We start from the raw sequence: 7,491 nt of genomic DNA, 5'->3' as shown, positions 1-7,491 counted from the left end.
AAGTAGATCATCCAGAAAGAAAAATCAATAAGAAAAAAAAAAAGAAAAATCAATAAGGAAACCTTGACCTTAAATAACTTGTTAGACCAGATAGACTTAACAGATGTATATGAAACATTCCATCCAAAAGCAACCTAACACACATCCTTCTTAAGTGCACACAGAACATTCTCCAGGATAGATCATATGTTAGGCCACAAAACAAGTCTTCATACATTTAAGAAGACTAAAATTATATCAAGCATCTTTTCTAACCAGAGTGGTATAAAACTAGAAGTTGATTACAAGTAAAAATGGAGATGGGGGTGGGGGTGGTGAGCACCAGACATGATGCCCTCCAGGAATCTCATGGTTCCTGTAGCAGGGCTCCTGTTGCTGTTTTGTGGGGTTCCCTGGATCCATGCACAGTGGAGGGACCTCTCAACATCATGGCAAGAACAGGAGAGAGTTGCTGGAAGGGGAATGGATGATAGAATTTTATGCCCTGTGGTGTCTTCCTTGTCAGGATCGGATCTACAACCAGAATGGGGAAGTTTTGCTTTGTGGGGAGAAGATCTTGAGATTAATGTTGCAAAAGTGGAGGTCATAGAGCAGCCAGGACTGAGCGGATGGTTTATCATAACTGCCCTTCCTACCATCTGCCATTGTAAAGATGGTGAATTTAGGCACTATCTGGGCTCAAGGAATAAGAAGCACTTCATAAACTATAAATGAGAAAGCGTGGAAAAGTATTGAACCCATTTCATGGTGGTTTGGTCCAGATTCTGTTCTTATGAGTAGTATGTCAGCACCACACAGCTATCTGTGTGGATCAGGACCATTACTATTTTATTGAGGACCTTGGATTACAAGTCTGAGGATAATATACAGTTTTTGCTTTTAGCAATTCTGCTTTCAGGACCATTATTGGGACTCTGTATGATATTTGTGGGGCATTGCCTTTTTCTTTCACAAAGGTACAGATCAAGCCATACCCTTCCAAAAAGAATATTATCAGAATCTTCTCAACCTTTGATAAAAGAAGAGGAGTAACAAGAAGCTGATGAAGAGGTTTCAGAAGAGGAAGCAGAAAGTAAAGAAGGAACAAACAGACTTTCCACAGAATGCTATAGACAACATTCTATGGGTTTTTCCTTGTTCACAGATAAATCCTGGTTAATTGTTATAAATATTATAATATGATTTTGATAAAAACAAAAGACTGACCATTTGGTTTGAAGTGAACTATGACATGCTTGTACACTGCAGGGTTCAGTCTAGATTATCTTAGACTGAACCAACTATCTTCAAAAATTAAAAAAGTTTGAAATGAGATTTAAGAAAAACAGTTCTTCAGTTTAAAACAGTTTAAGCAGTTCCTCAACTTTTGAAAAATCTGGTGCCAAGCAAGAAGATTTGAATATGTTTGTTAAATAATTCATTTCAAGTCTGAGTTGAAAAATTACATTTCCCAAGTATTGCATTATTATTTAAGGAGATTACTTTGGACAAAAAGATTTCTCACTTGATACAATTTTTCTCAGTTTCACTTCGTGGGGAAAAAAAGAACATATTTCCCATAAATAAGAACTTTGCCCACTGTCTCAGGAAATGTGTATTTCAGGAGAACCTGGGTGGTTCAGTCGGTTAAGTGTCAGACTCCATCTCAGCTCAGGTCTTGCTTTCAGGATCGTGAGTTCAAGCCCTGCATTGGGCTCCAGGCTGGGTGTGAAGCCTACTTTTTAAAAAAAACTGTGTATTTCAATGACAACTCTGGTCCTTTTAGATGTATAGTTCAAAATTTCCTCATTTTTTTTTAAGATTGTTCAACTCATAAAAAATGATCTTGCTTCAATCACAGTGCTCTACACATGATAATACAGGATATGTTGCTGATTTAGGAAGATTTTATTTCAGTTCATGGTGTTGTCTTCATTCCTGTCAAGGTCGCCTGCCTTCTTTGTTCCCCTCTGTTCAGTGTATGATTTGTACTTTTCCTACTTTCCATGGGTTACAGTTTTCATTGTCCAAATTGGATACTTTTCTAGAACTATTTTTCATGCTTTAAAAATAGTCTTTTTTTGTTGTTTCAAACCAAAGTATACTGAAGAGGTAGCTACTCTTTAAAACTAAAGAGGTAGCTGCTGATAGTTTAAAATTTGGGCCACTAATTTCAGATTTTATATCATTCTTGTTGAACCTCTACTTGAATTTTTTTTTTTTTGGATATGAAGGTGAACATTCCTGATTTTCATTTGATGTTGTGTTAAAGCCTTGATATTTTACATTTTGAAAATTCACAGAAGCTTAGTTTGATATAAAAGAAAGCATTCTACTCAGGAAGAAGATAAAAAACAGGTAAGAACTGGAAAATTCATGTATATATGGAGACCAAACAACACACTGCTGAAAAGTCAATGTGTCAAAGAAGAAATCAAGAGAAAAAAAATATCTTGAGACAAATTAAAATGTGAATAAAATATACCAAAACTTATGGGGTGCAGCAAAAGAAGTTTTAAGTGGGACAGTCATATCAATAAATGCCTACATCAAGAAACAAAACACAGGGGCGCCTGGGTGACTCAGTCGGTTGAGTGCCCGACTTCGGCTCAGGTTCAGGTCATGATCTCACAGCTCATGAGTTTGAGCCCCAAGTGGGGCCCTGTGTGGATAGTCCAGAGCCTGGAGCCTGCTTTGAATTTTGTTGTCTCCCTCTTTCTCTGTGCCTCCCCTGCTCATGCTCTGTCTCTCTCTCTCTCAAAAATAAACATTAAAAAAAAGAAAATAAACAAAAAATATTGGGGCGCCTGGGTCGCTCAGTCGGTTGGGTATCCAACTTTAGCTCAGGAAATGATCTCATGTCTTGTGAGCTCGAGCCCACACGAGGCTCTGTGCTGACAGCTCAGAGGCTGGATCCTGCTTTGGATTTTCCGTCTCCCTGTCTCTCTGCCCCTCCTCTCTCTCTCTCTCTCAAAAATAAGTAAACATTAAAAATTAAAAAAAATATCTCTAATAAACAACCTAACATTACAGGTCAAGGAAGTAGAAAAAGAAAAATAAAGCCCAAATTTAGTAGAAGAGAGAGAATTGTAAAGATCAGTGACATAAAAATGGTTAAACATCCACAAATCAATCAGTGTGAAACACTAAATTAATAAAATGCAGGATAAATATCACATGATCATCTTAATGGATGCAGAAAAAGCATAGGACAAAATTCAGCATCCATTTATGATCAAAACTTTCAAAAAGTGAAAAGAAATGTACCTCAAACTAATAAAGGCCATATATGAAAAGCCCACATCTAAAATCATACGTAGGGGTGAAAACCTGTAAGTGTTTCCTCTAAGAGCAGGAATAAGACACGGATGTCCACTCTCACCACTTATATTCAACAGAGTGTTGGAAGTCCTAGACAGATCAATTAGGCAAGAAACACTATTTCTAGATGACATGATATTATATAAAGGAAAACAGTTTTTGGCTCCACCAAACGCCAGTTAAAACTAATCAATAAATTCAGTAAAGTTGTAGGATACAAAATCAATATACAGAAATCTGTCGTATTTCTATACACCAGTAACAAACTAGCAGAAAGAGAAATTAAGAAAATAATCACATTTACAATTGAATTCAAGGGATAAAATACCTAGGAATAAGTTTAACCAAAACAGTGAAAGAACTATACACTGAAAATTATGACTTTAATGAAATAAAATGGAGACACAAATAAATGAAAAGCAATTCGATCCTCATGGATTGGAAGAATTAACACTGTTAAAATGTCCACCGTGCCCAAAGCAATCTACAGATTCAGTGCAAACCCTGTCAAAATTCCAATGGCATTTTTCACAGAAATAGAACAATCCTAAAATATGTATGGAACTGCAAAAGATCCTAAATAGCCAAAGCAATTTTGAGAAACAAGAACAAAGCTGGAGGCATCATGCTCCCTAATTTAAACCACGGTAAAAAGCTATAATAATCAAAACAGCTACTGGTGTAAAAACAAACACATATATTAATGGAACAGAAGAGAGAGCCCAGAAATAGACCTACATGTATATGGTCAATTAATTTACGACAAAGGAGGCAAGAATATACAATGAGGAAAGGACGGTCTCTTCAATAAACTGTGTTGGAAAAATTGCACAGCTTCATGCTAAAGAATGAAACTGAATCACTATCTCATGTCACACCTAAAAATTAACTCAAAATTGTCTGAAAACTTTAATATGTGAAACCATAAAACTCCTCAAAGAAAACACAGATGGTAAGCTCTGTGACATTGCTCTTGGAGATACGTTTTTGTATCTGACTCTGAACATAGTGGTAGCAAAGCAACAATAAACAAATGAGATGATATCAAACAAAAAAGCTTCTGCACAGTAAAAGAAAAATCAACAGAATAAAAGCAACCTACTCCCATATATCTAATATATATGACTTGATATGAGTTGATATATGCTAACCAATAATGTTTAATAGCCAAGATATATTAAACCAAAATATAGCTGAATAACAAAAAATGGCTATTACAAGAAAGACCAGAAGTAACAAGTGTTGGAGAGAATGTGAAGAAAAGGGAATACTTGTGCCCTGCTTTGGGAATGTAAATTTGGGAATGTAAAGTCACAATGAAGAATAGTATAAAGACTCCTTAAAAAACTAAAGACAGAACTTCCATATGATGCAGCAATTTCATGTCTGGGTATTTATCCAAAGAAAATAAAACACCAATTTGAAAAAAAAATACATACATCTCTATGTTCACTGTAGAATTATTCATAATAGCAAAGACATGAAAAGAACCTAAGTGTCTATTGATGGATAAATAAAGGAGATATTGTATATACACAATGGAATACTACTCAGCTATAAAAAGGAATGAAATCTTCCCATTTTAAACAACACAGATTGACCTTGAAATAAGTTGGACAGAGAATGACAAGTATATGTGAAATCTACAAAAACAAAATGAATGAACAAACAAAACAAAAAAGAGATGCCGGGAACAAACTGGTGGTTGTCAGAGGGGATGGAGATTGGAGGAAGTGACATTGAAGAAAAGGGTCAAGAGGTATAAATCTGAATCCATGAAAGAAATAATCATGAGTATATAATGTACAATATGGTGACTATAGTCAATATTATATTGGATAATATGTAACTTTATACCGTAAGAGGAAAAAATGAACTTATTGGAGTGTTATTTACAATGTATACAAATATCAAATCATTGTATTATATGTCTGGCACTTATATAATGTTGTATGTCTGTTATACCTCAAACAAACAAATAAATGCTAGATGTGGACATTGACTAATCCACAAAGCAGGAAATTAAATTAATTACATCATCTGTTTCTAGTCTTATTAAATATATTTTTCTATGAAATAAATTCAAATGTCATTTTTTATTCATCTTTGGTTGGGACTGATTGACTATTTGGTCCAAAAATATTCCAAGGAAGGGGCGCCTGGGTGGCTTAGTCGCTTAAGCATCCTACTTTCGCTTAGGTCATGATCTCGCGGTTCGTGGGTTCGAGCCCCGTGTCGGGCTCTGTGCTGACTGCCAGCTCAGAGCCTGGAGCCTGTTTCAGTCTGTGACTCCCTCTCTCTCTGACCCTCCCCTGCTCACGCTGTCTCTCTCTTTCTCTCCTAGAAATAAATAAAACATAAAAAACAATTAACAAAAATATCCCAAGGAAGAAATCAACAATTAAGATTTGGGAGGAATTCCTGAGCAAGCAATGAGGAAGAAAGGTCTTAAATTCCAAAAGATTTTCTAGATTGTTAAGAATTCCATGAGTAAATGAAAGCTATGTGTATTTTCTTATTGATTCATCATTTTATTCTCGTTGACATATGTGCGTTTCTATTAGATACTTAGCCCATCAATGTGCCTTGTGCCTTGTGTTTTCTGAATGACAGACTCAGAGCACAGAATCGAAATGATGTGCTATACGGCATTCAATATCCGATCCATTCCTAATTTTTACACTAAAAAGAAGTGCTAGTGTAATTACAAAAATCAGATCCAAATTGTTCTATCAAAGGTTAATTATTTCTAGAATATGTTATAATTACTTTTATAGTCTAGTACTTAGAACATATATTGTGTTATCATAGTTATATTTCATATTGATTCTGTGCTCTATGAGGGAGGTAAAAAGAAGCGTTCTATCTGCCAGAAGAGCAAAGTAATTACACTTACTAACCCAGTTGCTTAGCAAGAATGAAGAAAAATACTACAGGAACTAGTTTTTGATTAGGAATTTATCCACAATAAAGATATAAGCAGCATGACATTTTAGGCCTTGGCTCTTTGAGTCAAAGACAGGTTTTGAAATGCCTAGTTTACTGCTAAACTCCAACCACTATGCTTTTCTTCCCACTTATTCATCAATCTCCTGAACTCTGAGATTATGAGGCTATAGCATTTCTTAAAAAAATAAAGGAACTTGAACAATTCTCTTGTGGCACATGCACACCACAGCCCCTGTGCTGGTTGAACTATGCTGTTGAGTGGCTTCGTCTTCAATAGCAGTGATGGACAAGTTCCTCTTTCCTGACCCCACTGCCATCTGTCATCCTGGATTCCACCTACAGTGTGTTGTATGAGCTACAATGAACAGGTTTCACCCTGGTCAAGGTCACTGCCCAGCCAATCAGAACTGATGGGGTCAGTGCAAATATCCAAATTACTTCCAAATGGAGGTGCTGACAGACACTGTTAATGAGGACTGTTCTGTCAGACTTGTTGATGACCTTTGACAACACTGCTCTTCCAGACTGTCAAGATTAGTCTAGTTTTTCTTTCTCTGACATTTAGGTGGTATCTGATACTTAAATGCACATTTGAGGGTAATCTAAATACAGTGTCCAAAGATGAATTCGCAGAAGTGACGAAATTGATAGCATCATTATCCATCCATTAGTTAAGAAAATATTTTAGTTGCTTATCTCAAGAAAGATCTAAGCCTGTAAACATTATGGGAGTAACCATTATGGGAGAAGCAGATGTTAAATACACAAATCTATATATTTGTGAGTATATCTCAATGATGACAGCAAAGCAAATAATCCTGCTTCTAAACAATGTCATGAATCTCCTTTTCCACTTGTGTCTTGTGGTGGCTAATGAGGTGCAGAATATCGAAGAGAATACATCATTCAAAGTTCTTCCTTGCCCTTCTAAAATAATGACATTTGCATATACTGGTGTAACAGAATTATCAGTTATACTATCAGATAGACTCTTCAAATCATACCCTTGCCCTTAACATTAGAGAACATTTTGTAACATTTCCCGCTATCCTCTCTGATAATAGCCATGTCACAATATTCTCAAGAAGCCATTTAAAATGATGAGGTATTTGTGTGTGTGTGTGTGTGTGATTAAATGTGTGTGTGTGTGTGTATGTGTGTGTCTACAGTTCAATAAGACATTCAGCTTAGAAAAGATTAATATATAATTTTGTTCTTTAATTTTAAAATTATTTTACTGGA

The 7,491-nt window shown here is 35.6% G+C and overlaps 1 pseudogene; it reads left to right on the top strand.

The window, feature by feature from the left end:
- Positions 1 to 327: 327 nt before the first annotated feature.
- LOC144218586 (thioredoxin-related transmembrane protein 1 pseudogene) lies at positions 328 to 1,182 on the top strand (annotated as a pseudogene).
- Positions 1,183 to 7,491: the final 6,309 nt, after the last annotated feature.

The sequence above is a fragment of the Crocuta crocuta genome, unplaced genomic scaffold, assembly GCF_008692635.1.
Source record: "Crocuta crocuta isolate KB4526 unplaced genomic scaffold, BGI_CrCroc_1.0 scaffold417, whole genome shotgun sequence".
NCBI lineage: Eukaryota > Metazoa > Chordata > Mammalia > Carnivora > Hyaenidae > Crocuta > Crocuta crocuta.
Note: the sequence above shows the minus strand (reverse complement) of the source record. Positions and strands in the feature narration are given on the sequence as shown.